Source organism: Mobula hypostoma, chromosome 2 (genome assembly GCF_963921235.1).
Source record: "Mobula hypostoma chromosome 2, sMobHyp1.1, whole genome shotgun sequence".
Taxonomy (NCBI): domain Eukaryota; kingdom Metazoa; phylum Chordata; class Chondrichthyes; order Myliobatiformes; family Myliobatidae; genus Mobula; species Mobula hypostoma.
The window spans coordinates 29044840-29060549 of record NC_086098.1 but is presented as its reverse complement, the minus strand read 5'-3'; positions in this window follow the sequence as shown (position 1 = coordinate 29060549).

The following is a 15710-nucleotide window of genomic DNA, read 5'->3' as shown; positions in this document are numbered from 1 at the left end:
TTCCCTTCTAATGATTTTTTTAGTTGCTCCCTGTACTTTTTAAAAACTTCCCAATCCTCTGTCTTCCCACTAATTTTTGCTTTGTTGTATGCCCTTTCTTTTGTTTTTACAATAGTTTTAACTTCCCTTCTCAGCCATGGTTACATTCTTTTACCAGTTTCTTCATTTTTGGAATACACATGCCCTGCACCTTCCTCATTTTTCCCAGAAACACACACCATTGCTGCTCTGCTTACATCCCTGCCAGCAGCTCCTTCCAATTTGCTTTGGCCAACTCCTCTCTCATACCACTGTAATTTCCCTTACTCCACTGAAATACTGCTACATCAGACTTTACTTCCTCCCTATCAAATTTAAAGTTGAACACAATCATTTTGCAATCACTGGTTCCTAAGGGTTCTTTTACCTTCAGCTCCCTAACTGCCTCCGGTTCATTACATAACACCCAGTCCAGTATAGCTGATCCCCTAGTAGGCTCAACGACAAACTGCTCTAAAAAGCCATCTCTTAAGCATTCAACAAAATCACTCTATTGAGATGCATTACCAACCTAATTTTCCCTATCGACCTGCATGTTAAAATCTCCCATGACTACCATAATATTGTCCTTTTGACTCGCCTTTTCTATTTCCTGTTGTAATCTGTGGTCCACCTCCCAGCCACTTTTGGGAGGCCTGTATATAACGGCGATCAATGTCCTTTTACTCTTGCAGTTTCATAACTCAACTCACAAGGATTCAACATCTTCCAATCCTATGTCACATCTTTCTACTGATTTGATGCCATTCTTTACCAGTAGAGCCACACCAACCCCTCTGCCTACCTTCCTATCCCTGCAATACAATGTGTAACCTTGGACATTCAGCTCCCAACTACGACCATCCTTCAGCCACGATTCAGTGATGGCCACAACATCATACTTGACAATCTGTAATATTGCAGCAAGATCTTCCACCTTATTTCTTATATTACGCACATTTAGATACAACATCTTAAGTACCGTACTTGCTATCCTTTCTGATTTTGCATCCCTAATGATTTGATACTCAGCCTGCTGGCTGCAACTAAGTCCGATCACCTGCCTGCCTTCTGACAATCTGACTACATGCTACCTTTGCTTTTTTACCATCCATCCTATCGTGAGTCCCTTCACTCCAGTTCCCATCCCTCTGCCAAGTTAGTTTAAACCCTCCCCAACAGCTCTAACAAACCTGCCCACGAAAATATTGGTCCCTCTCGGGTCCAGTGCAATCAATCACTTTTGAACAGGTCATACCTTCCCCCAGAAGAGATCCCAATTACCTAAGAGCCTGAAGCCCTGCCTCCTGTACCAGCTTCTCAGCCATGCGTTTACCTGCCAAATCATCCTGTTTCTGCCCTTACTACCGTGTGACACAGGCAGCAATCCAGAAATTGCTACCCGGGAGGTCTTGCTTCTCAGCAGGAAATTATGCCCTCTCATATCACTCATTGCCACCCTGGGAAAAAGATGCTGACTGTCCACTTTTATAATATTAAACACTTCCATCAAGTCACTTCCCAAAGAGAAAAACCCCAGCTCGATTGAGATTGGAATTGGTATAAAGCACGATCCAATCTAGGTTTGCGTGACTTGGAGGGGAATCTGCAGGTGATAGTGTTCCCATGCAGCTGCTGCCCTTTCTTGCTGGGAGAGACCATGGATTTAAGAGATGCTGTTAGAGTAGCCTGGATGAGTATCTGCTGTGCTGTTTTGTAAATGGTACTCAATATAGGCAACTGCAGTAATGGCATGTTTAGTGTCTCTTTGGCCTAGGCAGCGTCAAGTTCCTTGAGAGGTGTTGGAACTGCACTCATCCAGGCTAACATATGGCCATCACCCTCCTGATTGCACAACATTGGTGTTGCAAAGGCCTTGGGATGTTAGGAAGTAAGTCACTCACCTTAGGATATTTTACCTCTGACTGGTTCATAAAAGTGCCTGGCTGTGACCATCTTCAACAAGAAAGAATTTGTTTATTTATTCATTTACTTAATTACTTATTTATCTCTTACATCCAAGGGAGTAAAAATCTTTATGTTGCATCTCCATCGCAATATACAAGCAATAAGGAAGGGTAACGTGGGAGGATATTGCCCAAACACTAGGATTGTATATATAGTTGTTTTGTATACATGTATGTACAGTCAGATACAATGTACAGTCAGATATGTAAACAGGTCAATGTGTATTGATCAATCTGATGGCCTGGTGAAAGAACCTGTGGTCCTGGCCTTAATGCTGGGGTTCGGTAGCAGCTGAAACAGTTTGGGGTTGGACTCCCCGGGTCCCTCCAGGCGCTTTTTAGGCACCTGCTGCTGTAAATGTCCTGAATAGAGGAAAGTTCACATCCACGGATGCACTGGGCTGTCCACACCACTCTCTGCAGTGCCCTGCGATTGAGGACAGTACAGTTCCCGTACCAGGCAATGACACAGCCAGTCAGGAGGCTCTCAATGGTGCCCCTGTGGAAAGTGCTGAGGATCTGGGAACCCATGCTGAACTCCTAGAACCACCTACTCTCAATATTTAATAGGTTCCTAAAATTGAATTTCTAGTCAACTGGTGACCCCAGATAATTGAAGGTGGGGACAAGGAAGCTGCAGTACCGTTAAATATTAAGAGTAGGCGGTTATATTCATTCTTGTTGGAGATGGTCATGTCCAGGCACTTTTTTTGCATTGGCATTGCTTGGCACATCCACTAGTGCTTGAATATGTCATGCTGGATGTGGGCATTGGCTGTTTTGTTTGCTGAGGAGTTATAGATAAAATTGAACATAGTGCGATAGCCTACAAGCATCTGTGTCAACTATCCCCAATCTCTTCAATGTTAACTGGAACAAGGCGGAGAGGTGTCGGTGAAGTGGGTAACGGAAAATGGCAGACTAGAGAAAGCTATTTCTCTCAGAGAAAAAATGGCAGACTAGAAGCAGCTATTAAGACGCTGGCTAATAACAGGCAAATACAACAGCAGCAAAGGATAACACACATACAAAATGCTGGAGGAACTCAGCAGGTCAGGCAACATTATGCAAACAAATAAAGAGCCAAAGTTTTGGGCCGAGACTTTCATCAGGACCTCCAGGTGGACGCTGGATTTCCAGCATATGCAGGATGTCTTGTGTTTATGAGCAGCAATGGGTATCAACCTTTTGGGATGGGTCCCCCTTTCTAACCAGGCTATAGTCACCTGAATCCACAGCAACTTCCTGCTAATTTTAGTGAAGTGTTTGTGTGATCAACCAGTGGCCAAAGAGGGAGAGAGGGCAGCACATCTGTTCGTACAGGCAGCAGATTCTTCCTCAGAACTTGTTGTGACAATTCTTTGAGGATGTAATAAAACTCATTGATGAAGGTAAAGCAGTGGATGTAGTGTATATGGATTTCATAGAACATAGGACATAGAATAGTACAGCACAGTACAGGCCCTTCGGCCCACAATGTTGTGCCGACCCTCAAACCCTGCCTTCCATATAACCCCCCACCTCAAATTCCTCCATATACCTGTCTAGTAGTCTCTTAAACTTCACTAGTGTATCTGCCTCCACCACTGACTCAGGCAGTGCATTCCACGCACCAACCACTCTCTGAGTAATAAACCTTCCTCTAATATCCCCCTTGAACTTCCCACCCCTTACCTTAAAGCCATGTCCTTTTGTATTGAGCAGTGGTGCCCTGGGGAAGAGGCGCTGGCTATCCACTCTATCTATTCCTCTTATTATCTTGTACACCCCTATCATGTCTCCTCTCATCCTCCTTCTCTCCAAAGAGTAAAGCCCTAGCTCCCTTAATCTCTGATCATAATGCATACTCTCTAAACCAGGCAGCATCCTGGTAAATCTCTTCTGTACCCTTTCCAATGCTTCCACATCCTTCCTATAGTGAGGTGACCAGAACTGGACACAGTACTCCAAGTGTGGCCTAACCAGAGCTTTATAGAGCTGTATCATTACATCGCGACTCTTAAACTCTATCCCTCGACTTCTGTTATGAACATCTGTTCATACAGGCAGCAGATTCTTCCTCAGAACTTGTTGTGACAATTCTTTGAGGATGTAATAAAACTCATTGATGAAGGTAAAGCAGTGGATGTAGTGTATATGGATTTCAGTAAGGCATTTGATAAGGTTCCCCATGCCAGGCTCATTCAGAAAGTAAGGAGGCATGAGATCCAAGGAGACCTTGCTTTGTGGATCCAGAATTGGCTTGCCAACAGAAGGCAAAGGTAGATGATTCGTATTCTGCATAGAGGATGGTGACCAGTAATGTTCTGCAGAGATCTGATCAGGGACCCCTCCTCTTTGTGATTTTCATAAATAACCCAGGTGAAGTAGAAGGGTAGGTTAGAATGTTATTGATGACACAAAAGTTGGGGTGTTGTGGATAGACTGGAGGGGTGTCAGAGGCTACAGCGGGTCAACAATAGGATGCAGAACTGGGCTGAGAAGTGGCAGATGGAGTTCAACCTAGAAAGGTGTGAAGTGGTTCATTTCGGTAGGTCAAATTTGAAGACAGAATATAATATTAATGACAAGAGACTTGGCAGTGCGAAGGATTAGCAAGATCTCGGGGTCCGTGTCCAAAGGACACTTAAAGCTGCTGTGCAGGTTGACAGTCTTATTAAGAAAGTGTATGGAGTGATGGCTTTCATCGACCATGGGATAGGAAATGTTAAAGCTATATAAGGCCTTAGTTAGACCCCACTCAGAGTACTGTGTTTAGTTCTGGTCACCTCACGAGAGGAAGGATGTGGAAACTATAGAAAGGGTGTAGAGGAGATTTATAAGGTTGTTGTCCGGATTGGCGAGCGTGCCTTATGAGAACAGATTGAGTGAATTTGGTGTTTTCTCCTTGTAGTGACGGAGGATGACGAAGGTGAACTGATAGAGGTGTATTTGATGATGAGAGGCATTGATCATGTGGATAGTCAGAGACTTTTTCCCAGAGCTGAAATGGCTAACACGAGAGGGCATAGTTTGAAGGTGCTTGGAAATAGGTACCAAGGGGATATCAGGGGTAAGTTTTTCACACAGAGAGTAGTAGATGCGTGGAACGCACTGCCAGCGAAGGTGGTAGAGGTGGATGCAATAGGGACTTTTAAGAGACTCTTAGAGAGGTACATGTGCTTAGAAAATTAGAGGGCCAAGCGGTAGGGAAATTCTAGGCAGTTTCTAGAGTAGGCTATATGGTCGGCACAACATTGTGGGCTGAAGGGCCTGTAATGTGCTGTAGATTTCTATGTTCTATGTTCTAATATATGCAATCAGAGAAAGGAAGCTGAAGTCTCACACTACCACATTCAAGAACTTCCCTTCAACCTTGCCATTAATATTGGTTCTTGAACCAATTGGGAAAACCTCAATCATAAATACATGAGGTTCTGCAAATGCTGGAAATCCAGAGCAACAAACACAAAATGCTGGAGGAGCTCAGCAGGTGAGGCAGCATCTATGGAGAAGAACAAGAAGTCAATGCTTTGAGCCAAGACACTTCATCAGCACCTTAATCACTACAGTTAAGCAACACTTTGGTACAAAATGGTCAAGGTTGAACTTCTTTTTGCTCTAATTTTTATTCAAAAAATTATATACAGTACAGTTTATGTTGGATTTAAGTGTTTTTCTCGTGAACGCTATGTGCCTGAGATGCTGTCTTAAGAAAGTTTTCCTTGCACTTGTACATACATGTATTTGTGCATATGACAATAGGCTCGACTTTGACTTTTGGTATCATAATATATTTAAGAAATAACGCTGCATAAGTCAGAATCAGGTTTATTATCACCAGCACGTGACGTGAAATTTGTTAACTTAGCAGCAGCAGTTCAATACAATACATAATCGAGCAAAGAAAAATTAATAATAGTAATAAATATAATAATAATAATAATAAATAAATAACTAAATCAATTACATATATTGAATAGATTTTTAAAATGTGCAATAATAGAAATACTGTATATTAAAAAAATGAGGTAGAGTCCAAAGATTCAATGTGTGCCTTCAGGCTTCTGTATCTCCTACCTGATGGTAACAGTGAGAAAAGGGCATGCCCTGGGTGCTGAAGCTCCTTAATAATGGACACTGCCTTTCTGAGACACCGCTCCCTGAAGATGTCCTGGGTACTTTGTAGGCTAGTACCCAAGATGGAACTGACTAGATTTACAAACTTCTGCAGCTTCTTTCGGTCCTGTGCAGTAGCCTCTCCATACCAGCCTGTGATGCAGCCTGTCAGAATGCTCTCCATGGTACAACTATAGAAGTTTTTGAGTGTATTTGTTGACATGCCAAATCACTTCAAGTTCCTAATGAAGTATAGTCGCTGTCTTGCCTTTTTTACATCTACATCGATATTTTGGGACTGGGTTAGATACTCAGAGATCTTGACACCCAGGAGCTTGAAACTGCTCACTCTCTCCACTTCTGATCCCTCTATGAGGATCGGTATGTGATCCTTCATCTTACCCTTCCTGAAGTCCACAATCAGCTCTTTTGTCTGACTGATATTGAGTGCCAGGTTGTTGCTCCACTAGTTGGCATATCTCACTCCTGTACGCATTCTCGTCACCATCTGAGAATCTACCAGCAATGGTTGTATTGTCAGCAAATTTATAGATGGTATTTGAGCTATGCCTAGCCACACAGTCATGGGTATATAGAGAGTAGAGCAGTGGGCTAAGCACACACCTCTGAGGTGCGCCAGTGTTGATCGTCAGCAAGGAGGATACGTAATCACCAATCTGCACAGATTATGATCTTCCAGGCAACAGTCATTAAGGCAGCCCACATTATTCTCCTTAGGCACTGGTATAATTGTTGCCTTTTTGAAGCAAGTGGGAACTTCCGCCCATAGCCATGAGAGGTTGAAAATGTCCTTGAATACTCCCGCTAGTTGGTTGGCACAGGTTTTCAAAGCCTTACCAGGTACTCCATCAGGACATTCTGCCTTGCAAGGGTTCATTCTCTTTAAAGACAGTCTAACATTGGCCTTTGAGACAGAGATCACAGGGTCATCAGGTGCAGCAGGGATCTTCACAGCTGTAGTTGTGTTCTCCCTTTCAAAGCATGCATAGAATGTGTTGAGTTCATCTGGTAGTGAAGCATCACTGCCATGCATGCTACTGGGTTTCACTTTGTAGGAAGTAATGTCTTGCACACCCTGCCAGAGTTGTCATACATCCAATATCACCTCCAACCTCATTTGAAATTGTCTCTTCTCCCTTGAAATAGCCCTCCGCAAACGATACCTGGTTTTCTGGTACAGGCCTGGGTCTGTATTTTGAAGTTTGAAGTATTTTTCCTCAGAGCCTGTCCAACAGGAATTCCTGAGAAAAAAATCCGATTGGAAAAATATTCTCGCAATCAGTCGTCTTCTCCTTCACCTGTTAAAAGTATATAGTAACATTTTATATTGTCATAAGCAAGTGTGTTTATTGTACAGAGAATCTAATGTTTAAATGTGAACTCCCATTTGAAAAGTGCTTGTAGAAGTGCAAAGATATGAGATTTAATATTTACTTCAAATAAATGTAAGGGAATAAAATGTCTGTTTTCTTCTGGTATTTTGGCCTTGGATTTCCAGCATCTGCAGATTTTCTCATTTTTTGTATTTAACTCCTGTTTACAGAGCTGAAAAGATGCTGTTGAGTTTAATCCTACAAGTAACAGGAGTACGTATTGCTTTCTTGGGAATTCTCCTGTCACGTCAACCACGGTCGGTTAACTTAGTATTAAAATACCCATTAAAAATCCATTCAAGAGGACTAGAATATAAAAGCAAGGATATAATGCTGAGGCTTTAAAAGGCATTGGTCATACCATATTTGGGGTATTTTGAGCAGTACTGGGCCCAATATTTAAGAAAGGATGAACTAACATTGGAGAGGGTCCTGAGGAGATTTACGAGGATGATTCCAGGAATGAAAGGGTTAATGTATGAGGAGCATTTGATGGCTCTGGGCTTGTACTCGCTGGAGTTTAGAAGAACGAAGAGGGATCTCATTGAAATCTACCAAAAATTGAAAGGTCTAGATTAACTGTAAGTGCAGAGCATATTTCCAATAGTGGGTGAGTCTAGTACAAGAGGGTACAGCCTCAGAATATAGGAATATGACTTTAGAACGGAGGTAGAGGAATTTTTTTAGCTGGAGGGTTGTGATCCAGTGAAATTCATTGCCAGAGATGGCTGAGGAGGAATAGTCAATAGATATATTTAAAACAGAGGTTGATATGCACTTACTTAGTAGGGGCTTCAAAGGTTATGGGGAGCAGGTGGAAAATAAATTAGCTGTGATTGAATGGTGGCACAGACTCAATGGGCTGAATGGCCTGATTCTCTCTTATGTCATCTATATACTACTAAAATTCTCATGCTCTGTTTGTCTGTCTGTGACCTCCAATTAGCGCAAACGGTGCATTACAGTGGCACTATTTTTGGCTAAATCGACTTAAAATGCGCTACCTTACAGAATGCAGGCAAAGTTCAGGGTTATATATTCGTATAAAATTGCTCACTCGCCAAAATCAACAGCCCCGCTTTCACACGAAAGCCGATGTCAGCCATGATGGAAACCGCGATGAGACACCACAACACATGCACACAGCCAGCCCCAGAAGCGACTCACGATGCTCACAGCAGCATCACCAACTGGAGCAAAAGGGCAGGCCAGCTCTATTTCGAGGGGTCACATTCTGCTAATCACCATCAGCATGTGCAGGATTGGGACAGATCAAACTGAGACCCATCAATAAGAGATAATTAAATCTTATTGTAATGACATACTTTGAGACACCCATCAAACCCTTTGCTGTAGTCAAAGGACAGCGGTGACTATATCACGTCTATTTAGGAGAGTGCCAACCACATCATCAAGAATAATCAGCATCCTGGAGGCTTTGGTGTTACTGCTTCATATCTTCTATCCAGCATTAGGGTAAGAAAAATATGGTCAGCCTAATTATGCCACATGGAAAGAGAAGGGGGACATTATGGTCAAGAGATGACACCAAACGTCATCAGGAAGCAGCAAGGAGAGGAAGAGAACAAGAATTGGATGAGGCCAGGGCCGCACGATTCCAGGATCAAAGAGTTAAGACAAAAAAGATGAGAGAAGAAGAGACAGAGGAGGAGAGGCATGCACGTCTCCAAAATGACAACAGCTGGCATAGAAGGAGGAGAGAGGAAGAGACAAAGGAGCAGAGAAATGCACACCTCCAGGATCAGAGACAAAGAATAAACAATAGAAGAGATGAAGAGACGGCGGATGAAAGGACTGTACATCTCCAGAATGACAACGAGAGGCACAAGGGTGGCAGGTCAACCAGATATGATGCCATCAAAAGTGTCCTTCATTAAATGAGGAGGAGCTATATTTGCCTTGCTACGCATCATTCTTCTTTAATGACTAAGGTTTTCTTCTTCAATTTCCAAAGCAAATTGATACCAGTAGCATTCAGGAAAATTTACTGTTCATTCTGGTCACATCAGACTGCACCACCCTTCTCTCAAACGCTGCCCCAACGGGTCACCCCGTTATCTCGTATGATCTGAAAGCATTTCAGTTACAGTCGTGAGTAATAGTATCTAGAGTAAAACAAATTTATCCAAACTGGATTCAAGCCATTCTCAGATCTATTGCTTCATTCAGGAAGTTTGGCATTGTGCACAGCTCTTCATCAACAGCTACTGACCTATAGCACAGTGTCATTGAGGACTGTAAACGCTACTTCTGCCTCTCTGTGAAAACGCTCCACAGTCATAGTCCAAGCTAATGCTATGGGTCCAATAAACACAAACAAACTCAGTTAAGTGAAGAGTGCACTTCCCTCTCAGCACCAATGAGATTTATCTCACATCTGCTAATACATTTTTCAATAGTGTTTCTTAGCCTAAGATTTTCCCCAGATTATTTTATGCATTGGAAATATTTAATGTTGTATGATTATAATATGTTAGCAGAATCTATTGATAGATAATATGAGGATGCATTATTTATTTCTGAAAATGGCCACATCCTAGTCGGAACATTTCCCCAATGTTCCTTAGAGCAAGAAAGTAATTCATATTGTACTTAATCTAACAGTTATCGAGAAAGAGAGGTTGATTATTTGACCACTGTAATTTTCACCATGTGTGTAGATCAGTGGTAGAATCTGGAAGGATTGATGAGAATATGTTGGGGGGGGGAATTAGAAAATGGGGTTAATATAGGATGACTGGGTGGTTGATGGTTAGAATGCAGCCGATGGGCTGAAGAGCCTTTTTCTGAACTGTGTTACTCTGCGAAAGCATGATCAGAAAAATAGATTGGAGGAGAAATATATACCTGCCAGTACCAGGTTTCTACTTCAATTAACTAATGAATCAATTACAATTTTCCTGCTGTCTCATGGGATTTGAACTTATGTCTCAGAATCTCTAAAGATGGCCTCTCCATTACCATTTCAGTAACAAACACCATTCCCAACAAATCAGCAAATAATGTATAAATGATGTAGTTATAGGCTGTCATGGCAATACTTTCATATCTACAGTGTTCTAAATGGCAGGCTGATCAAAAATCTGAAAGTTTCAGAAAATACACGAATTTCACTGAAATAGTTACTATCAAATATTTTTTTCAACTGTTACCCTTTGAAATAAAACTTAACTGTGTGAAAATGCAGTCAGAGAGTAAACTGTGACACCTAGAATGAATACTTACTTGGAAATAATGACGTAGCTAAAATGTGGATGTATGATTACCTCCATAATCATACCATGAAGCTTATCATTGAAAACTTTGCTTGTTATTTGAGAGGAATATACAGTATTTACGCGAAGGTATTATTGCTTTCAATCTACATTCCTGCAGTATAATTATTATCTATCCCAAGTTCTCTGACATCAGTCATGCACAATCTATATTGTACACTGCATAAATGAGGGCCTTCTTCCAAATCTCAATATATAATCTGCTCAACAGCCTTCAACATATTGCTATACACTCTTCTATCATCAAATAGGTTTTTAACAATTTTTTATAAGTAATACCTTTGTGACACCCATAGGGGTAATAAAAGCCAAGTCTATGTTTTTCTGTTTACTCAAAGAGTGAGCAGAGCCCAGGGTGTAAAATGTGCCAGTTGAGTGGAGATCTTATACCGAGCTTGTATTATTTGGGAACTATAGAAACAAACACCAGAAAACATCGCTTAGATTTATGTGACCCATACCAAAGTACACCCTCGTTAAAGCAAGTCACATTTAACTGACCTAATGGCATGATGGAGATATAATCTTTGGATCTAATAGCTTATATTAGGACAAAACTCTAACATAATTCATTCTCTGATACAGCACTCCACTGAGAAAGAACCACAGCAGAACTATCATGCAGCAGGCTGATTTTAGCTCCATTATTTTGTCCCCAATTTAATTTTAATCTCCTTCTGCCATGGAACCACAGATTAAGAATTAGCACCAATCCTTTCATGAGTGTTTAGAAAATTTAACGCACAAGAAAAAGATAGAAAGAAAACATTCTGTCTATCAATTCCATGTCCGCCAAAAGGGATAGTGGATTAATAACACTTCTACTTGCTCCATAGCTTTGGTAGTTACAGATCTCCAAGAGCCCATCCTAGCAGTTTTTGAAGTGTGGTGTCGTCTTCTGCCTCCAACGCACTTTCAGTGCGTGGTTCCCCAACATTCACTGGAGAAATGATTTCTTTCTGTTTACCTTGCAAATTACAACTTGACAGAACTACCTACTGACCAGATGTAACTGTGATGAATGTGTGAAGAATAAGTGCAAGTTTAATTGTCATGCAACCATACATGAATACCCATGACTTCGGTCAAATGAAACAGTGTTACTCCAGGGCCAAGGTGCAATTGAACTGACTTTATTACTGACATCCTTCATATATATGACGAGTAAAAATCTTTACGTTATGTCTCAGTCTAAACGTGCAACGTGCAATTTATAATAAATATTATGTACAGCAGGATAGTCAATATAACATAGAAATACAGTTGCATCAGCATGAATTAATCAGTCTGATGGCCTGGTGGAAGAAGCTGTCCCGGAGCCTACTGGTCCTGGCTTTTATGCTGCAGTACTGTTTCCCAGTTGGTAGCAGCTGAAACAGTTTGTGGTTGGGGTGACCCGGGTCCCCAGTGATCTTTCAGGCCCTTTTCACACACCTGTCACTGAAAGCATCCTGAGTAGTGGGAAGTTCACAAATACAGATGTGCTGGGCTGTCTGCACCACTCTCTGCAGTGCTACGTACCCCGTAACTGGTTGCCAAACCAGCAGAAATGGATCACTCAGTTGGAGTCTGGATTACTAGAACTAAGAAAGTTTTATTAAAGAAACAAGCAACACAGTAATCGAAAGGATAATAAATGCAACAGTTCAGCAATGATAAACACACATGTGCACAGAATTAAGATAACAGGATCAATCAAGATCTATCATTTGTCTAGGGGTAAATGACCAATTTCAAAGTGATACAAAGTCCAGTTCAATTTAGTTCAGTTCGCAGTAATCGTTGCCATGGCAATGGGCAATGTGGGGGGGAAGGAGAGAGAGAACAAGAACGAATGATCATTCAAAACGGCTTCCACTCACAGACCTGCAATATTGCTCACAAGCAGCTTTCGGGCGAGTCCTTTGTGATGTCACCTGAGGTCACCGACTGTGACCCCTCCTCCAGATGCGGTCGATCCTCTGCAGTGAACCCGGCACCCAGGCAAGGGCGGACACACACCGGGTTCCCGCTGATCGTACCTTTCCACCCTGTGCGTCTAAGGCTTGGTTCCGCAACCAGCCTTCCAAACGACTCCCGCCGACTTGCAGGGGGGCACCGCTTCCAGGGTCTCGTTACCTCGTGGTGTCGTGTGTCTTGCCTTAGCGAACCTGTCCCTTTTTATCCCCCTGCTGGGGTATCGCCTGTCCATCACTTCAAACAGTTCAGGGTTCAAAGGGGGAGCCACTCTAGACAGCTCTCTCTCCCGTCCCTTCATTACACATCTCCCAAATGCTGCTCCATTGTCTTCCTTATCTCTCTCTCTCCCAAAGACAGGTGGCAGACCAACTGCTGATCACACAGGACAGCTAACATCTATGTGTATTCTTGTCACAGCAGAGATCTGCGATTAAGGGAGGTACAGTTTTCATACCAGGCAGTGATGCAGCCAGTCAGGATGCTCTCAATTGTGCCCCTGTAGAAAGTTCTTAGGATTTGGGGGCCCATACCAAACTTCCTCAACCGTCGGTGGTGAAAGAGGTGCTGTCGTGGTTTTTTTCACCACACAGCCAGTATGCACAGACCATGTGAGATCCTCGGTGATGCGTGTGCCGAGGAACTTAAAGCTGTTCACCCTCTCATCCCCAGATCCATTGATATCAATAGGGTTAGCCTGTCTCCATTCCTCCTGTAGTCCGCAACCAGCTCCTTTGTTTTTGTGACATTGAGGGAGAGGTTGTTTTCTTTACAGCACTGTGTCACGGCAATGACTTCTTCACAACACAGTACCAACAGCACAAGGCACATATAGCATATTTAAGATAGCAAGCACATGTAACATATCATAACATACAGTCACACACACAAAAAAATGTAGTTCGAGCCCTTGAGTCCATGAGTGTTGCAGGAGTCTGCAGATGAACACAATACACTTGTCTTTTGCTGAGTGAACACTAGGTGGCAGCACTAACTCCAGCTTGGGCGCTGTGCCACACCATCTACAGTGGAGCACAAGGACGCCAACAGCTCTTTCCTGGGCGGCTGTAAAGAGGCAACCCTTCGGCTTGAGGCCTAGTCCGCACTACAGCTGAGGCCATGTAGCTCCCCTGCCCCCACCACCGCCAATAAATCAGTGAATCCACATTGACGATGTCCAACAGGGTCTTATGATCACAAGAACAGTGACTTGCGGTTAGACTGCACACTGGCCTCACACACCAACTCCTCCAACACTTCTCTGATTCAGGCAGCAGCACGATCCACACCAAGTCCATCTCCTTCACTTCCTCAGTCATCCAGCAACTCACTCATGGGGTGGACCTGCAGTACTTTAAGTTCTTCATGTTCAGTAGGGTCTTGTGATCAGAAAAATTATGTTTAAAAAGGACAATAACCCCCTTTGGTTGACCCTTTAGAAGCTGCTATGATCAAATGCACCACCATCTTACGTACTATGGAGATCTGTTTTATGTCCATTAAGACAGTGGAGGAGGTCTCTGGCCTTCACTGAAGCATATTTGATGGTGCATACACGCAAGCCTACATCTGAATGAACTGTTTCCCAGCCATATTGTGTGGATCCCCATTGTGACTTCAAAGGTTGTTTGCTCCAGAATACCACACTCAAATGCAAACAGTGAAGTTGCTGTTGCACAAATTGCCAGCAACCCTGAGCTGCTTGATTGGCAGTTGTTGAAGATGCCTGCCCTCAGCATCTGGTAAATTAGTAGCTAACTCTGTACCTTCAAACACTTCAACTGAGTGCTTATAACAGGAAAGAATTTAGACAGTTCCTGTCCTATCACCTGGTATATTTGTGTTTGACTGTTTATAAAATACAGAGGTTCATTATTGTAAAAGATACTTGGGATAGTCAGCAAGAAGAATAGATGTCATAGAAGTAGATCTCTGAACTGCCATTGTCTCTGACTCACAATTAGCAGTGATGTCTGGAAGGAGATTATGGGCTTTGAGTCTTGGCAATGGGACTGAGATAGAAGAAAAGTGAGAAGAACTCTTGAAAGGAGAGTAGACTGGGGGCGTTGTTACTCAAATTCAGTCAGTCTGAGGAAAGAGAAAAATAAATACAGTTTCTGGAAATCTGAATAATAACTGAAAAATGCTAGAAAATTCAGCAAGTGTGGAAAGAGAACACACACAAAATGCTGGGGGAACTCAGCAGGTCAAGCAGAATTTATGGAGGGGAATAAAGAGTCGATATTCTGGGCCAAGACCTACATCAGGACTGGAAAGGAAGGTCATTAATCAGACATGATCTCACTGATAGGTTAAGAGGCCTCCACCAGTTCTTCTGTTTCCATATTCTGTACCCACTGTTAAGGCAGTATTTAAAGTATGCGGGAGTCAAACAATTGATTCTCATTTGGTTGCTTTTCTTATTATGTGAGCCAACCACGTGACATAACTTGCCTTCTGTAAGGTATCATGGCAGTAATCATAAATTCTATTTACATTTACAATAATTAAATTTCCTCTCGGTGCTCTGGTTTCCTCCCACAGTTCAAAGATGTACCGGTTAGTAGGTTAATTGGTCATTGTAAGTTGTCTCGTGAATAGGCTAGGATTAAATTGGGGGATTGCTGGGTGGCGTGGCTCAAAGGGCCAGAAGTGCCTAATCAATAAATACCTAAACAAATAAATTATGTCTGGGCAGCTCCTGCACTTTGAATGGGTCTTCTTCACAAGCAGGCACATCAACTTCAAGTTCAAGTTTAATTGCCATTCGGCCATACATGAAGACCCATGAACACAACAGTGTTCCCTTGGGGCCAAGGTGCAAAACACAGTGAAAGCAGCCGTACACGGTGCAAGGCAGATATGTATCGCACATATAATTGTAACTATACAGTCACAAACACTTTACAAACACAGCACAGACGCAGAGCGAATAGTCATACACAGCACAGGGCAGATATGCATTGCACATGTAACTATGA